The 19,721-nt window shown below is 39.0% G+C and overlaps 1 long non-coding RNA gene across 1 annotated transcript; it reads left to right on the plus strand.

Annotated features, from left to right (window-relative positions):
- Nucleotides 1-1,654: 1,654 nt before the first annotated feature.
- LOC138112859 (uncharacterized) lies at nucleotides 1,655-5,252 on the plus strand. The gene is made up of 2 exons (XR_011151873.1): nucleotides 1,655-1,706; nucleotides 4,529-5,252. It is a non-coding gene; the product is annotated as an uncharacterized lncRNA (long non-coding RNA).
- The last annotated feature ends 14,469 nt before the right edge of the window (nucleotides 5,253-19,721 follow it).

Here is a 19,721-nt window from a genome sequence, read left to right on the forward strand (position 1 = left end):
AATGAAGAGGTTGTCTGTTGCTCTTCTGTTTGCTTTACAGTATTTGGTTTAATTTAAAAATTCTCAAATTCTGTCTTAGTTATGATACATGTACTTTCAAGACCTTTTTTCTATGTATGGATACACAGTCCATAGTAAAAATGGTAACAACATTGTCTAGGCTTTGGCAGTAGAGTCAAGTATGCTAAAAATTCATTAGAGAGCTGTTTTGATTTCTCTGACATCTCAGAGCAGTTCTGGTCATCAGCAAGCACACATGGTAGAAAGTTTTCTGATCTCAGGTGAAAAACTCCAAGGAAGTGGTGTTCAGTGTAACTTGGAAGATACGTTTTGCAAATTTCAGATCATTTCTTCTGAAGTTCAAAAAAAACCCCAAACCCAAAAGTCACCAGAATTGGCCCTGGTTTTGCACTGGAGTCTGTGTTAGAGCAGAGGGTACAGTTTGGAGCTCTCAAGAGAAAAGTCACGAGAGGCTAGGGTTACAAGAAAATTCAAAATGGTACAGCTGTGTCTTGATTTGAGGAGAAACATTCACAGATGAGCTGTAATTTTGCCTGAGACCATTTCTCTCTTGGGTAGTGTAATTGGCAGAATGTCCCTCTTCTCTCAGTAAACAAAAATATTTTTCTTGTCAAATAAAATGAGTACATTTTTGAATCAGAGGACTATTTTTTTGAAACATGCTCCATTCTAAAGAAAAAATAAAAATAAATGTTCCAAATTTGAAAGCTTAAAATCATAAGGGATAAAATAAAAAGCCCTATTTTTAAATTTCTGATTAAAAAAAAAAATCAAATATTGTCCTAACATTGAAGCAGTTTTCTCTCTCCATTCAGACAGTGAGCCAGTCACACCTTTTACTTCACTGTGTATAATGTTGGAACAATTTAATTTTCAGTTATTTTTCACTTTGCTTTGTATCTTGCAGTGGAGTGAGCTGGCCAGTCATGACAGGAATTTGTAGCATATTTTCATGAACCTGAAAGTAGTTTCTTTTTTTTTTTTTTTTTTTAACTAAAAAGAAAACTGCTTCAGCTATTAAGAAAAGGAATTCAACAAATGTGTAGTGGGAACTTCAAAGTTTCATGTATCTTAGCCACCTATAGCTAAAAAGAGGAGAGTTTCTGCCAGAGCTCATGCAGAAGCTGAAGTCCACCAATGTCATTGAAGTAAATCAAATAAAGCCTTGAAAAGCTGGCAGGGAAAGCTGGGCATCTTTTCAAGCCAAATGAAAGTCTGCCTCAAAAGAGACTCATGGAAATGAATGGTTCATATTCTGAAGGCAACATATATTTACAGAAAATGAAATCTTGGTTAAAACACTTTTTGAATCATGTTGAAGTGTTCATTGTAAACTCAAAAGGTCTTTCTTGATTTACTTGGCTCAATTTCTGAACTTTTTTTTCCTTCTACTAATGGCAACCCATCAATCATTGGAGCTGAAATCAGATTTTGCAGAAGGCCATGGGCATCATTTTAAGTCATTTAAACTCTGCCAGCCTGTCCCCATTTCCTAGGAATCATGAGAATTAATGTCAAAGGATTTTTCCCCCTTAAAAAAAATTTGCAAGTGTTGATTGCGTCTTTCTTGTTACACCTGACCCACTTATCACCAAATAACATTTCACTGCTCAGCAGATAAATGGTTGCCTGAGAGAAACACTCACATCCAGTTCTAGCCTCATCTTCTACAAAATCATTTATAGGTGAGAACCTCAAAATTTTTTTCCATGTCTAAATATGCTTTTGAAATTAATAGGTAATATTTGCCTAAAGTATGAATTGATTGCAGGCTTGGGTGTGGGTGAACTGTCTGAGTTCATAGCCAGAAGAAGTGTGATGTCCTGTGTAAAATCCACTCCCAACAATATTGGTGGCAGTTGTTGTGGCAGTGGTAAATTGCTGTCAGCTACCTTAGGTGTAACTTAAGTGCTTTGCTAACTCCTTTGTGTCATTATAAACAAATCCCTCTCAAATTACAATCAGAGTCTTTGTTAACAAATCAGTATAACTTCATGCTACTATTCCTTCTAGATTTGCTGCAAAACCACAGTTAAAGCCACCACTGTTTGTTTTAATGCAATGTTTATGTTTTGCTCATGACAATGATGTTATCATCCCTTGTTAAAAATCAGAAACCACATAGTTGAAATAACAATGTCAGATGAGACTCTATCTCTCAAATGACTGATACCACAGTAGTTTGTACAAATGAGTGGGGAGTAGTATCTTTTGAATGTGATGGATTGTTTATTCAGGCAGCAGTGATGCAGGAAATAGGACAAAAATAAATGTACGAGGAAGTACTTTAAGTGGTGGCTGACTTTGATTTTTCTCTGAGCATGAGTATATGCACCCAACATTGCTAAGATTTGATCACTGGTCTCTTCTGGCCAGTTTTGGAGGTTACATTTTTCCCAGTTTTATCTCTGGTTTGGGAAAGTGATGGCATGGAACTGGGTAATGATATTCCTCAGAAAAGAAAACCAAGAGGATATCTCAGTTTAATGAATAGAAAGTAGGAGGCAAAGTTATTATGCTATATTCTCTGGCCATTGCCATTTTCATCTGTTTAAAGACCTCCCTCTTCCAGCCCTGGGTCAGCCTCTGGGGGAGTTATCCAATATCCTTTCTCCCAGGTGTCTAAAAGCATAAGCAATTTCTAGTGGATTTTCTCCCATTCTGCAGAGGATACACCAAAGTTATTATGAAATAACTTTGATATGCCCTGCAAAAATGGGCACTTGCCAACTTTCCTTGTTTGTGGGCTGTTTCTGTTATAAAGCAGTCTTCTGTAGAAGCAGGACAGCACAGACAGGGACAATAGAAGGCTTATTTTCAGTATATTTTGCCAAATAATTTCCATTCAGTTCCTGATATATGGCTGTGTTTAAGTACTCTGAATAAAGATTCAATTCCCCCAGTCCTACAGGGACAATGAGTTTCTGCCCTCAAAGGTGGATCTTGTTTATATTTGGTTACCCAGAGAAAATTACAACGTTTTTAAACTTCATTAATTAGCAAGAACATCCAAAAATCAATTATGTAATCCCACACATTTTTACCAGGTTTTACTTTTCCAATAAGTGGTCTCCCCAGTCAAAATCCACATATACTGTTGTTGTAAACCACACTGCAAATATACTGTTAAAATGATAACCTGAAATGCTTCTTTCCAACTGATGTGTCTTTAAAGAATTTAAATCAGAAAGCCTTTGCACTAGTGGAATGAGAAAGTAAGGCAGTCAGCTAAAACATGTCTCTTTTTTTCTGCTTTTTCTTTTGTTGGTATGTGTAGAATTATGATTGCACAGATAGAATATCAGCTGTATGTGTCGGGGCGATCGGTCACGCAATCAAATGCAGAATCATTCTTTACCATAAATGTATTAAAAGAAAATCAGTCACATAGATTTGGCTTTCAACAGAGCAGCAGGCTGTGTTCTATTCATAACAAATCAGCTCATGCTTTGGGGAAAGCTGCAAATCACTCCCACAGCATTATTCAGTGGATTGTCCTCTGCATCCCTCCAAGGAATTCTTATGTATTCTCTCTGCTCTTAGGCTAATAGTGACAGTGGGGGAGGCAGAAAGAAGGAGCAACCTCCTTGGAAGGACAGCTTGAGTTCTTCTTTTGGGCAGTGGATGTGTGTTTTTAATATGCAGGTTTTCATATTTGCTTTTTGTGGCAGGCAAGAATTCTAATTGAATGCATGGTAGATTATCCAGGTCTAGATTTAATGAATTTCTTATGATTTAGCTGGAAATACCCACTTTCTATCAGGGTGAATCCATCATTAGTATTTCTAAGGCATAGATGGCGTTAACGGTTGTACATAAAGCTCCTTGCTGGGCTCAGAACCAGTTGTACCGAGCTCCAGATTGCATCATATAGAAAATAGTAATAAATATTCAGTAGAAAACTGAAATGGTCAGGTCTCAGTATATGCCTTAGGAGAGATAATCAAGAGAATTTCAAAATTCCCCCAAAAGCCATGGTTGCCTAGGAACATATATACCTCCATCCTGAACAAGCAAAAGGATTATATTAATTTACATCTTGTAACCAAGGGGGCTAAATTCTCTCTCTTCCTCTGCCTGCAGTCTCAGCAGGGGAGTACTGATGCACCCAGGTCAAGTGCAACCCCACACAGCTTAGAGGAAGGAAGATGAGGATTTTGGTAGCTGCACTCTTCTGGGCTCCTGCTGCCTCAGCTATCATTCTTGCAGTATTTGTCAGCTACTTTGAAGCTGGCTCCAGGGTGGCAATCCCTAAAAACATAGCACCAGGGACCAGCTGGTGGCTCAGCAGGCAGGGGCTTTGGAGGCATGAGCAGGGTAGGCTGTTGGGGAGGCTCCAGTTGAGGATCCAGTGCTGCAGCACAGCTCCAGAGGGGCCTCTGGGTGCTGGGCAGGACTGGGGCACGCAGACCTGTGCGTGTGCAGAGCCTGGCTTCTCACTACAGCAGGGCCTGGCATCAGTTTTTAGCCCAGAAGGGTGACATTTGCTTTTGCTTCCACCACTCAGAAAACTTGGGCTGCCTTTATGAATCCTGAACTGTCCATTGGAGGGATGGATGGCAGATTGGGCACCTCTCCAGGTGGACCCTGAAGAGAATACATCAAGCTTTGAATTGCAGTGGCTCAGGGCTGGACACACCATTCCTTCTGCTGCCTCAGGAAAGAGGGTGATGAAGTCTGGTTCAAAGGCAGAGTGGGCAGCAGCTGGCACTTCTCTCTTGCATTGTTTCTGTGCCAACCTCCAGAAGTTGCAGTCTGAATTCAAATATGCATCAGATACTTTACAAAAGACTTTCGGTCACGTCATTGCATGGAATTTCTCTCACTGCTTTCTTAAATGATATGTCTCCTCCTCTCTGAGTCTTCACCTCAGGTTTATGAAGCGGTCCTTGGGAGGCAGCCTGAAAACTCTTTTCAGCAAATCTGCCTCCTCTCAGACTACAATCTACAACACATTTCTCAAAGACACCCGCTGTTGGGAGGAGAGGGTTAAAAGCTGAAGATTGGTGAGAAGGGGGTAGATTCCATCAAGTGACTTTTCAGTTGGGAATACTGTAGAATATCAGTTTGGGAAACCCTATATTATGCCTGCTGCTCTTTATCCTCAGTCTCTTTTGAGAAGTAGAATTTCTGACAGTGCTGATGTTCCCACTTGTGTGTCTCTGCTGCCTGGGTGTTGTTTCAGGATCATCCTCTTTGCAAGAGTAAATAAATTTACTTTTTGCACTTCAGCCATAGTTTTGTGGTTGTTCTGGTCACCTGCCTGTGTCTATTCACGCACCCACCAACCAGGGTATTTGAATTAATTGCTGTTCTCTCAATAATCTGGGAAATAGTAGGAGGGAAATAAATATTTACTTTGTTGAGCGCATTTATCATGAGCCCATCCTTTTCCAAGCAGTTCAAATAACTCCTAAAGTGAAGATCTTGCACTTTAGATTAATGACATGACTCAGACAGTAGATGAAATGAGTAAAGCAATAAGCATGTCATGCAAGAGAAGCTGACCCATCAAATATGTGCCATCTGCGTAGAGGATGAGGCTTCAACTTTATTTTCTCATTAACTCTCCTTACAGCAGCAATGAATATGAAGCTAGAGCAAAAACACTGTTGACTGACACAAGGAGGCTATGGGTTCAATTATTCAGCCATGCCCCCTATGAATTTCTGGAACCTGAACTTTATGGAAAACAACTGAAGGAGCTGGTAACATCAACATGTGGTATAAATCCATGCACAAGAAATGACTGTGAAGCATCAAAACACCTATTTTTTTCCAGATGGTTCCTGACTCAGCAGGAAAAATGGTGGCATCAGAAAATCAGGCTGCCACTCCAAGTTGATGTAGTTTTGCAAAATAGGCCGCCAATTAAATGTCAAACTGTCTCAAAGGTTAATTGGTTGAAACGGCAAATTTAAATGACATGTCTAGATTTGGGAATATCAGAAAGCCTAAATTTCTTTGGTAGATCTGTTCTGTCATTTCCAAACATATCTTTTCTAAATATGCATTTATCAGCTTTGTACGTATTCTTCAGTTTTTGTACCCACACATATATGCATACACACAAATCAGAAAAGAAAGAAAAGCTTATTCCTACATGTTTCAAATATTAGAGGAAATGGTGATAGTTCAGAATGTTTTCCAGGAAAATTTCACTTTCTGCTTTAGCATAGCATTAGATCAGCATCTGGCCCTCCTCTGTGGAAGCAGCTGATAATTTCCGACAGGAGATTACCTCATTTTCCTCCCAACATTCACTGGCATAAAGACCAGAGGTGTCAAATTATTTTTTTTGGTAAGGCCTTTCCATCAGACATTTAGAACTAAAAGCCACATGGAGTATACCAGACACTAATTTGTTATAGCCCTTCATTTAGGCAAACAGATGAAACCCCGCCTGCTTGAGTCTATCCACATTTCCTACTGAACACTTCAAAAATGCCTCATGATACAAAAATACCCAGATAGCAGTGCAATAGAAATACTTGGGTAGATAATTTAGTTAGTTTCAAATTGCTTCTGAATTTGGTCTTTTTTGATGATTTCCATGAAATATCTGGGAATCTTTAAATTTCTTTTCTCAGGCTTTGAAATTCAATAGATCACCTACTGTTTTAAAATAACTAATCTAATGTTGTGATTAGTTAAAAATCTTTTGCAGGAAAGAGTTGAAACAGAAATAGATGAAAGCATTCTGTCGTCTGTAGGAATTAATACAAACTTGCTTCCCCTGTCTGTGATTCCTAATTGAATTCTGTATGAAGCATGTTGTAACCTTTCTCCCAGCACCTGATGGAAATATTTTGTATCTTTGTCCTACCCTCAAGATCAACACCCACCTTCTGTGTCATGACTCAATAGTGAATAACAAAGGGAATGAGTTATGAAGCCAGAGTAACTGGCTTGACTAATTAATTCTGTTGTTAAAGTGCTCCTTCCAATGTGGAAGGGAGCAGTGAGTGAGAGAGGGACACTGGAGGGAGAGGGAGAAAGGAAATGGGAGCTTCATGAGGAATCAAATGCTTTGCTTCATGAGGAATCAAATGCTTTGCTTCATGAGGAATCAAAATGGTTTTATGGTCCATATGACTTACACATTTAAGCTACCTTGTGGGTACTAATATATTACTGATTTGGAAATGAGGTAAGAGAAATCTTAGGAGGTCCTGAAGAGCCTGGTGGAGGGAAAGAGAAACAAGATTATCATACTCACTTCTGATATGAGTGGGAGAAAAAAATAATGCTCATAGGCAAAGAAACTCCAGCTGCTTAACCAGTTTAACTTTTTTAGGCCTGTGCATGGCTAATAATACTTGTCAGTAGGATGTCTTCTCCTATACATGAAGGTTGTATGAGCAGTGAGGAGTAATCTTTGTAACACTAAAAGTGAAGAGCACAATTCCCTCCTAAGTCTGCTGCCAGCCGTGATTCATGCATTTAAGTTCTGTTTCAGTAGCATACTCTGAGCTCCCAGGACAGTGTCTCTAACATGTTCAAATGCTTCTCAAAATGGTTTCAGCAAATCAGACCAATGCTTTTTAAGGCTACAAATAGAACAAAGTGGACCTGCATGAAATACCTGTCCAGCTTTGCCCACAGAACAGATAGGCTTCTTTGGCTTCCATCGTAACACAGTCAACCTGTAGCAGTTCCCAAGTCAAACTGAATTTGCCTGATTCCCTTCTTTTTGCCTCATAACCCAGGAGACAGAGCACTAGAGATGCATGGCCATCTTTTTCCTACCCCTTTCTCAGGAGTTTGTGTGGGTGAGGCTGCTCAAGTGCAGCACATTTCACTGTTAGTGAACAACCTTGGTCCAAGTTTTGCATGAGTGCTACCCAAACAGCACTGGCTTTTTTGGTGGTGGTGGTGGTGGTGGTGTTTTTCGGGGTTTTTTTGTGGTTTTTTTTTTTTTTGTTTGTTTGTTTGTTTTTTTTTGTGGAGAAGGGCCTAAAAGAGGAACAGAACAATGGAAATCAAAGCAATTCAGAGGGGATTTTTCCAACTGCTTCTCAGAAACACATCAGGCATGTTCCTAATAGCAAAGTGTGCAGCAGGCTGAGATGCTTACCTTTCTCCTAAGTCTCATACATCATACGTGTTTAAATAAATAATGAAAAAAACAACAACCTGAAAAAAACCAAAATCCCCACAAAAATCTTGTTATTGAAGTTCATATCATTCTAAGTACATTCATTATCCTACAGAAAGTGCTGAGGACATTTACTTGTGTGCTGAAATGTATAATCAATTTTTCATCCAATACACACAGCAACAAATCAAAGGAAAAATCAGCTCTGATAACCTTTAATTGAGGAGGGTTATTACTGAAACAAACACAAAAGCATTTCTGATTCGGGTTGAACATAACATTTTGAAAAACACATCACTTTCTTATCCTATGCTTGTAGAGAAAGCTAAAGTAATTTTTTGGTGTATTAATAATCCATTGGAATTCTCTGACCTGGTAACCCTTGTTTGGTTACCAGGTCAGAGAACAGTTAGTACAGTCACATTGTAAACTCTATTCCCAGGTTTAATCCTTCCTGGCATTTCCCTACCTGGGAACATTATAGACAGGAGGTATCAAATCTGACAACATTTTATTTATCATAGACAAGCTGTTTCTGAGTTCTACCTGAAAACCCATGGCCAGGAAAAGACATCTCCCAAAATAAAATGGGAAGAGCTCACTGATAAGAGGAAACTCATGTAGGTGGATTGAAAATCATGTCATTAAATTGCTATGTCTTCTACATTCCTTATGTCTTTGCAACTTTACATTTCAAATTGTTATCAATAATCATCTTGTATATCTTAGCTTTTGAGCTAGACCTATACTTTGCAAGACCTTTTGTGGAACTAGAAAAGATCCCAGACATTCTTTTTGTCCAGGTAGGCATTGCACATCTCTTTCCCCTTTCCTTGTGGCTGCAGGTGGTATGGTGCTAAGCATGTCCTTCTCTTCATTTCCAGTGAATGTTTTTAATTTTCAAGTCTATTCCACTTTAAGAACAGTGAGTTTTTCAAAGCTGAGCCCCATAGCCAGATATTCAGCATATCATAACTAATTCAACATAATATCTGTAATGTTTATCAATTGACAAATGTACACTCAGAAGTACTCAGAACTAATATTGTAACTGTGATTTGAAACAGATTGAGGAAGATACTATGTACTGACTTTATGAAAAGAATTTGGGCTTGTTTCATAATGTTACTATTCTTTTGTTGGTAAACTTTTTTCAGTGTCAAATTTTGGACTTTTCCATCCTGTTGAATCAGACCAACCATGTCTTCAAAATTACTGACAAAAGTTGCTGTCTGCAGTGCATTTCCTACTAAATCCCTACTAATCCTCAAAATCTCTTGAGACTTTGTCCTTTTCACCTTCTCTCTCAAAAAATACCGCTGAAGCCAGTAGTTTGATAATTGAGGACTTTCTTTCTTTTCAGAGGAGTGTTTTATTTTTGCCATCATAACAAATGAACTTTGCTGGTAAGCGCTGGAAACAAACTTCAGGCAGGTATTGACCAGGAAATTCTTTCAAATGTGCTTCACTGTGAGCTGGATCTTTGGCTGGTACAAATGGAAAGGCTTCCTGCAAAGCTTGCAGAACTGTCACAGCTGCAAATCTGGAGCAGAACTAGCTCCTAGTGAATGAAGAATTGTTCTCCACAGTGTGTTCTGCAATGTTTTAGCTGCAACTATTCTTCAATGTCCATTTTGTGCTAAGACTAGTTTGTTGGTTTTTTTTTTTCTCCAACTCCCTCATTGATCAGACAAAGTGTTGCTTGTAATTAAGTTTGGTATCTACTAGAGATATGTAGCAAGTGGAACATTATTTGTTATTTCTCCTGATGAGGTGCAATGTATGGGATTTGGAGGCAGTCATAAGGAAAGCACAGCACAGAAATGTACTGACATGCTGCAGAGAAAAGAAAGAGAGCAGATCGAGACAGAAATTCCTTTCCAGAGTTTATTGGCAAAAACATTTTCTTTTTGTGTTTACCTCCTTCTGAAAGCTAATGCTTGCATTCTTTCAATGTAACACCATTTTCAGCTCTTAGGGCCCTAGGATTTTAGCAGTAGCTCATTCCCCCTTGCTCTGTTTTTAGGATGCTTTGGGTTTGTTTGGGGACCTTTTTTTTCTTCTATGGTCTTTTGAGAAAACACTCCATTTTCTTTAGTCTGTATTTGCCTGTGTGCAGGGCATCTGCTTTATAGCTGAATGTACATGGAGAGGCTGGGGTTTGTAGGTTTATTTTAAATGATGTGTGGACTTGCTAATTCAGTTTGTTTTCCCCTGTGCTTATTTCCCATATAATTCCTCACTACAGGAGTCAGGTATAATTGTTCCCCTTTGTCTATTTTCCTCACAGCCGACAGGAGGTAAAGTTTCTGCTCAACGGAATTGCTCTCTCAACCATGTTTTGTTTGTCCATTCTAAACCTAGAGGATTCAGATGAGGGAGGCAAAGGAGACACAACATTCTTCCTGCTTTTCCTTGGCCAAGCTGTATCCCTAACATAGACACTCCATGTGCAGGTGTCCTACCAAGTCTCCTAGCCTCAACCACATGCAAGGGATGATGAAGACTTGTCTTCTCTATCATGCCATTGCTTAGAGATATCTGCAGGGTGGGAGAGAAGGATTTCTTTGTAGCTAGCTATTTAAGTCTGTGGGAGTCTTAAGGTTTTCCATCTCCATTGAAAACACAAGCTTTTTTAACAGGAGGCAACTTTTCATGTCATGTGCCCCATTTGCAGTGATCACACTAAATGATTTTTTACCATTTTTACTAAATGATTTTTAGGACCATTTTTAAAAATCTAGCAGAATCATACATCAAAGAAGATGTGGTTTCACAGCTCAAACCAGCTTTCTCAAGGGTTTCAGTAGGGTCCCAGAATGATTTTGTTTTGTGTAACAGCACTGAAATTCCTTTGTTCTTTGGTCCCTTTTATCTACCAGGAGTATGTGGGAGAGCCTCAGAAATTTCTTATCTCAATTTGTATTTAGGGTCTTGAAATTCTTCTTCATTAAAAGCTGCATTGATCTTCTGGATGTGATTACATCTGTCTTCCTGTAATTATTAATTTCTTAATAGCTTTATGAAGGGCTCCTTATTCCATCTTAAGTGCCATTTGGATGCCCTTTTTCCTCTTGCACAGATTGAATCAGTAATAATAAAGCTTACAGAAATTCAGCAAGTGCTCTACAGATATTGCCTGCAGTGATGGTTTCACTCACCTGTGAAATGCAGCCATCTCTGGAGTGGAAACCACTGAATATTTTAACAAAATCTTTATGCAAGAACAGAATTAAGAAGTGTACATAACTAGCTCATTTTCGTATCAAACTTCTGGGTTTAAGAACTTTCTAGATTTTTGTCATTTCCAACTTTGGAAATGTAACTTGAAGGGTCCTTCTCAAGAGAAGGATTTTCCTCATGATCTGATATCCCGATGACCTGTCTCATCTTGGAGACATTCAGCAGTTTTTGTGTCTTTGTAACTATGGTGACCAGGTCAACCAGTTGATTTTACCTAGTTCATTTAATACTTTTTTGACCATGTGGCAAACTGAAAGCTACTCATTCTCTGAATGGGAAAAGGGGAGTTGCTTGTAACTCAGACAGAGAGGAATGGCCTCTACTCACTGCCTGCAATCCATTGGTGCTGTTTCTCTTATCAAATTGCCTGACATAGCTGCAATTTTTTAGCTCATAGTTAATGGTTTTGCCACGTCTCATAAAAATTCTTTAGGGCTCCTGGAGGAATATAATAAGTGTTCAGAATAATTTGATAGAAACACACCTATGGATTGATCAAGAAGGTTCCTTACTTTCCTTTTCTTCTTCAATTTCTTTTTGGATTTTTGGGATTTGGGTTTTTTGGTTGGTTGATTTTTATCTTCTCAAAATAATTCCTACTGATTTCCACTCTGCATGTTGCTGCCCAAGGGATGAAAGCAGTAAATGAATCTGTGAAATTTTCTTCCCCTGTGTGGGCACAATATGCTTCCAATCACTCAGAAAGGGTGAAGATTTCTCAGGGGGTGAGTTCCCCCTTCATTTTCCCTGCTATCAGCAGGAGTGTAATTCCAGGAGTCAGCAGGCATAACCACCACTGGCAAATACACTGTGCTTTGTGTCCAGCCCCTCAAATCCTTCCCTTGGCCAACAATGAGGGGAGCAGCCTCAAACCCTGCAGCCCAGCTGGCTGCAGAAAGCACCTGTGGGTAAATCAAAGTGACATTGATCCTCTGCCGTGCTGCTCCCTTGCAGAACACTGGCCTTCAGCATCAGCCTGGCAGTGTGGATGGGCTGTCACAGGCATTGGGATACCTCGGGGAAGAAAGTAAAGCCTGGAATAGAGAAGGCAGTGATCAAGTCTGAGTTGCACTACATGCATGTGGTTTGAGGGAGACGATTAATGTTAGGATTTAGATGGTGGTGGGTGGTCCATCTGGCAATGGATGTGCTCACCATCTTGCTAAGAGCATATGTTTGCAGTCAGTGAGGGTTTAACAGGTAGTTCAGTCCCTGGTCTCACTGTTAAATCTTCACTTGTGGAGGCCCTTCCCAAGACACAGACTGCTCTCAAAATTCTCTTGTGCTAATAGCCCTATTCCACATTTTTCCATGAAAGGCATGGAAGGCAAGAAGATGAAAACAAACATCCATCATACCTTCATAATTTATTACAGCCACCAGCTGGCTCTAATGCCATTCTGGCACTGGGTTTAATGCCAGAAGTATAGAATCATAGAATAGTTTGGGTTGGAAGCACCTGAAAAATCATCTGGTTCCAACTCCCAGCTATGGACCGGGACATCTTCCTCTAGAGCAGGTTGCTCAAAGCCCCATCCAACTTGTCTTTGAACACTTCCAAGGATGGTGCATCCCTGTATAGACAGGTAAAATCAGTACAGTCATACTTATTTGAAATTGTTTAGGTCACAAAACACTACCAAACTGTTGCAGGTGCAACATGCCTGAGAAGCTGCACCTCCTGCCCCACCCCGAGATGCACAGTGTGACAGCCAAGTTGTTGTGTTGAACACGGAACTTGCAGCCCAGCATGAGGCTGGATAACTGCACTACAAAACCATCACTACTGCCCGAGCTGGCACTGAAAGGCAGCAACTGTCTCTGCTGCCCAACCCGCTAACCTTTGGGAAATGTATCTGATGTGCATCTGTGTTATAAATACCAGTTTTAGTGCTTTAAACCAGTTCAAAAATTTGGCAACAAAGAGTTCTTTGAAATTTTCTTTCTTCTTCTTACTGCAGTAATTATACCAAGTTACACACACAGAAAAAGTATAAATACTCTTTTAAAATGCCTTGGGACAAATAGATTTCCTTTTGCATCCCTACAGCCTTTAAACAAACAGAACTATTGCCTGCCCTTTGTTTGGCTTCCCCTGCTGATATCAGTGAGGTTTTCATCTGACTCGGCTTTAATTTCCAGTGAGATTCTTTCTCTTTAAACTTCAGGGAATGCAAAACTCTGGTAGTTTACTGATCCATGGTACAGTGCAAGGACAGGATTTTCTGCCATTCTAATAGTTCCTACTCAAACAACTGGGGTTATGGCTGCTTTTAAGGATGCCTGCCTGTTTTGTTTGATTTTTTTCCCAGAGAGATGTTTTGTTCTTTGTCTGTGCTCTAAATACCGAGAAAAGCCGTGCAAATCAGCACCAGCTTAAGGGAAGTGGCACTCAGGTGAGCCTGAATAAGGTATCCTGAAGCCTTATTTCATGAAGCCTTATTACCTTGAGCTCACAGCAACCCTTCAGCATCCAAGTTCAAGCGCACACAGGGAGAGCTTCTGTCTCAGGAAAAGAGCTTCTTACCCTATTAGCTATTCCCAACTGCATTCTGTCTCACTGACTGTCTTACTGATGGTCTTTTTGGCATGGATTCAGGTAGGAGCACAGTCATCCTGGTGTTTCCTGGTGCTAAAGTGTCCAGGAGAACCGGCAGCAATTTTGAGCCTGTCCTTGAAATGGTATTCCATTCCACCCCATTGACCATCTCTTAGCTCACTGAAATTTACTTTTGTTTCTCTTAGCTATTCTAATAAATTTGGGGTTATTTTTAGGGGTTTTTTGGTTGTTTTTTTTGAGGAGAGGGAGTGTTATTTTTTTTTTTATTTTTTTAATTACGAGACTATTAAACAATTGCCATAAGCAATATGAGGCTGTTGTTGAATACTGAATTTTTGGATGCTTTAAAAAAATTTTTAATCTGGGAATACACATAATATTTTTAGTATTTTTAATGGGGGTTCAGGTGCTTTTAATAGCCAAGACTTACACTTGTGTTAGCACTAAAAAACCAGTATTGCTCTACTTTGCATCGTGTATATCAATGTAGTTCCATAAAAGATAGATGCTTTCTTTTGTTTAGATGCAGTGCAAGGCATTGTTTTCAATGTGTATTCAGATTAGGAGTGAGTCCCTGTGTGTTTGAAGACAAAAATGAGTCAATGCCATTGGCTGTTTGATTTCTGGTCCTGCTTCTGCTGTTGAGCCACAATGTGCACATGTAAGCCATCCTCACCCTCCCCCTACCTCTGCCTAATCTTCCAGAGGGAAGGACTGAGCAGCACTGTTACAAACGTGTCAGGAAGTAGGGTTTTGAGGGAATTACATTTACTTTTGTTCTAATCAATACTAAAACCAGAAAACCCTGGGGGCAAAGGAGGAAAATTGTGTTATGCTTGAATGGATTTAAAAATGGAAAGAAAAAATCACAAGTTATTTCAGCGTTCGATGTTACATTTAAAATTTGCAGAATATATACCCAGAAATCAGTTTGAAATGAAAAATCAAAGAAGCTTTGTCACACATTTCCATTACATATTACCAAACCTTCCCCAGGGAAATCTCAGCTGAGCAGGGCATGAGGTAATTCTGAGCAGATATAAATTCTATTCCTACAAAAGTACATTTTGCAATTCCTACTTCATTTCATCTATAGTTTCTTGAGCAGAACCAATCTAATCACAACACTTAGATTGACAGGATCTACAAGTATTGTCATAGTAATAATAATAATAATAACTAAAAAGACTGCATCAAGTGTCTGCTTGTTTAGCCATACAATTCTTGTGGTATGTTTTAATCCTTTTGCTGCTGTCTCAGTTCTTAACAATGCTAGAAAGCATCATCTGCAACTAAATATTTCTCAGTCCTAAAATCAACTTCATATAATGAAAGCAACCCTGGAGATAGCCATTGAGGTCATTCTTCAGTGTTTCATCACAAAGCTTTTTGTATTTACTCCCAATATTACTTTGCTTTATTGTGTTCTTGTCATTGCAGTTATATGCTTCACATGTTTTCATTGGAATATAATCCTCTTCTATGTGGATTTGTACAAGCCAGCTTTTGCAAATGCAATTTATTTTTCAATTGTTTTATCAAAGAGCAGAGTCATCTACCTGGAATAGATGATCTCATTAGGAAATGAAAACTTTTAGCTTTTAGAACACGGCTCATATTATTTTTAGTCAAGTCTTTCCCTTTTTTTTCATGCCAAACACATCACATAATATAATGAATTATGCACACAGATGATGAACTGGTACCAAGTCACCTTTCTTCTGTGTAACAGATAGTTTCACTTTGTGCATACAGTGGTCTGTCTTCCTGTTGATGTATCCTTGGATAGGGAAGAAATTTATGGCAGTCCTGCTGAAAAGGCTAATGGAAGTCACAAGCATTTTCCTGCTCTCTGGCAGGTTTCTTGGAACCAAGAATGAAATTGGAAAGTGCCCTGTCTTGTAATGATGCATTTAAAGTAAATCCTTAAGAATTTTCAGCCATTTCATCTCTGAAACTTTGACTGATTTCAGCTACTGCAGAAAAGTGATTCATATAAGGGAATTTTAACAAGAGTTAGGCAAGCAGAATTTTGGAATTAATTCATTAACAAGACTCATCTCATTTAGGAGTTTTGCATATTAATCAACTCAACATTTTACCTCCATTTTTTCCCTATCCATTTCCACTGTGGTATGAGTGTACTTTTGAAACTCTTCCTGACTCATTTTTATCTTGTTAAATTTCTTCAGCTCTAGAGAAAAAATATTGGCTCTTCAGCTGTAGTACTGCATTTTTAAACAAATGGTGCATATTTTTCTCCCAAGGCTTCTAGATGTTTTAACTCTCTTTTCCTTTTAATGAAGCAAGCCAACTGTACACTTTTAAGTGGAGTTTGAGATACTTTGGCAATGTGATGAGTGCAACTGTTGTAATTTTACTTGGTGTGTTTTTCTGGACCAAGTTCAGACCTGACAGCCTGTGAACCTTGGTGATAGTCAGACCCAAAAGCTCAGATGCTAAGAGTGTTTTGTTTACCATAACCTTGATAAACATGGCTATGTTAGATGCATTGTTATAGTGTCCTGCTCTGTATCAGGAAATGTGAATTTAATTTTCACTTCATATCTCCTTGAAGAGGAAAACTCAGCTTCTTTTCCATGCATCTACTATTGGGATGACTGGAATCCCAAAACATAGTGAAGCACTTTTCAGGATTATGACTTTTTGGCCCATATTTGCTAAAATAATTTGGTGTACTTACAAAATTGGACAAGTGTGTTAGGTTCCTTCCCATTACCAAAATCATTTTGGTACCAAAGGGCTAAATCATTTCATGAGCTTAGTCTTTTTTTTCCAGTCTTTCAGCTCCCTGCTTGGATTTTTTTTTTTAATGAAGTTAGTAGCAGGTTTTATAGTCACAGAAGGGTTGTCAGTATAGATAGATACATTAGAGATTATGAGACGGTCTCAGTGAAGTGGTCCCTGCAAATTTCTTCTCTGAGTGTAATTAATATATTCTGCAAGGCAACTGTGCTTATGCTCATTTTAACTTGTTTTGCAGTAGAAGAAGAATTAAATGTGTGCTTAATCTGAAGCTCATGTTCAAGTGCTTTGTTGAATCAGGCTCTGTAATAACATTACAGTCTCTTCTAAATAGTATTTCCCTGTTCCTGTGTTCCTGACTAGATTGAGCAATGTACTGTTTAATTACATCAGAGCCACTGAATATTGGCATTCAGTTCAACCCCAGGTAGTCCTTCTGATTTCACTGTCCCCTTATCTAACAGATGTGGCATCTTTACACTAGAGTACCTTACCCTCTAAGCAATAAGCCTCTGTTGTAATTAATTATACATAAAAAATTCTAGAGAACACAGCTCAAAAAGGTATTTTTCCAATAAATCAGCCATAAGAGCAGAACTACATTTTTAAATCAACCTGAAATTAGGCTCAGAATTAGGCAACTTCTCACTTATGGAGACACTTAATGGAAAATGGAATGAAATTTGTAAGAGCATAGCTCTTTTGAAGTTTCATTAAAATCAGTGGAAAACACAGGTGTTGAAACTAGGCTGACTTGGAGACCTGTCTTGAATTTGGACATCTTATTTTGCAGGTGAGCATGACTGCTGACCTGTCTTTGTGCAGTGAGTGGGAGCCAGATCAGAGAATAACCCCCATGAGCTGCAGGAGGCTTTCATCTGAGAGATGTCAGTAGAAATATCACCCTTATCTGATAATCAGGGAGATGAGTAAGGACTGGGTCCCTTCCTCTAGCAAGGATTTCCTGAACTGTTCCTGAGCTGACAAAGGCTCAATGCAGAGGAGTAGGGAGAGAATTAGGAAGGATTTCATGGGATGCTGGTAGAAAAAATTACTGCCCTAAAGAACAGAGGGATATGGAGGACAAATGAAGGAGACAAATGTCAGTTGAAAGAAGGGGCATGAATAAAAGTAACATAAACTTTTAAAGCTTAGTATAGAATTTTGATGCACAAGTATTTTTTTTGTGGGCTGAATATCTCAGGCTGTGTGCACAACTGGGAGATGAAACAGGCGTTAGGTCTCCTATCTGCTATAAAATGCCCCAAATTCCACCTTAATTCAGCTTGCAGACATATTAGGCAGACTTCTCTAGGGTTGTGAAAAGGTCAGTACTACAGCAGTGAGGTCAAAAACCTTGCCAACCTTCACCTTCACCAACTGAACAAGTTCTGAACACAGAGTAAGTGTTATTACTGTCTCATTTCCCTAAACATTTCAGAAAACATTAAAAAATAAAAAGGAAGGGCCTCATAACTGTGCCTTTAAAACTAAACAAAGAGAGTGGAGAGTATAATAAAGGCAATATGAAAATGGGGTTTGAGCCAGCAGCTTGACTCTAACCTGACTTTATCTGTTGATGAATGCAAATTGGCATTCTCCCTTTGATAAATTAAATCAAGCTTTGATGAAATACACAAATCAATCAATTTGTGTATTTCAGGTTTCTTGTATAAGCAATGTCAAACAAGATAATGTATCCAGACCCACTGTGCTCTTTATAAATTCTTTAGCATGTTCCTATTTGGAGTTATACATTTTATGAGAATTGATGATTCAGAATGGGTTCATCATTCATTTCACTGCAAAAAAGAGCGGGGGGTAGATATGATAAATTGATAACTACAGGCATCAACATATTTTTAATGCTCTTGATCAATTGCTACCCTCAGACTTCGTCTGCAATGCAGGGTGGTTACGGTAGTTCACAAGCCTTAATAATACAACAGTGTTTAAACAAATGATTTTGGGGTTTTCACACATTTTACTAAGTAGATATAGTACATTTTAAAATGCTACAGTATTCTTAAAAAGCTGATGAAGACTGCAATTAAGCTGAGACAAGACTGCACTGTCAGATTTACACAATGTTAAGTGTCTGACACACTGTTCAATCTTTCTGCCCCAAATCACTTAATAGTAATTTCTACTTTGAAAAAACTCTCCTGTAAATTAAGATAATCTGTGCCCAGCTTACAGCTGAGGGACAAGAAGTTACAGGTACACCACCAGACCTGCTGTTGAACTGTTTTCAGGTTTTTCACCATCTTACTACAATGGAATTCCATTTAATTCCAAAGGAATCCACTCCTCTTCCAGTCTCCTGGAGATGTTTTCAGAGATACTCTCCTTTCACATACATACCTTTATCCTAAAGGCTTACAGTAATACTCACATACCTGTTTACATTTATATTCCAAATGACTCTTATAAAAAGTGTTTCCTTTTCTGTTTGGATCACTCCACTTCTTTTTCAGCTCTCCCACAGGTGGGTATCTGTTACTGTTATCAGGACACAAGGTTCATTGAAGTGAACAGACATTAAAAGACTTTGCATTAGCTGTTTCTCCCTTGAGATGACTTTTTCTTACCTGAATTAGGCCATGTACGCTCCAGGCAATGAGAGATGATCTAAGGGTAACAGTGGCACAGCAGATCATACAGTCTGGTTAGGAAAGTGGGACTAATTAGCCTTCTGCAGAAGCAGAACAGAGTATTTCACGGACAGCATCATGCAAGTGACCCTGTGCTTCTCTGGGATGAGGTCTGTATCCCTGAGTAATGTTAGGCAGTTGTATGGTGGGAGTTATTTCCAGCTCTAATATTTGCACATCACATACCACTGCACATGTCCACGAGGTCTTCAGTGGCCCCTGATACCAAAAGGGTCTGTTTAACTCTCTGGAGAAAGGCCAGCAAGGCACAGAAAGTACTGAGTGTTCTGGGTCTTATTTCTGAAGTGGAGCAGTTTGGAAGGCTCTAGGAAATGGCAAAAGTTCTCTTGGGTAAATGGTCATCATTATAATTTTTGTT

The sequence above is a fragment of the Aphelocoma coerulescens genome, chromosome 6, assembly GCF_041296385.1.
Source record: "Aphelocoma coerulescens isolate FSJ_1873_10779 chromosome 6, UR_Acoe_1.0, whole genome shotgun sequence".
NCBI lineage: Eukaryota > Metazoa > Chordata > Aves > Passeriformes > Corvidae > Aphelocoma > Aphelocoma coerulescens.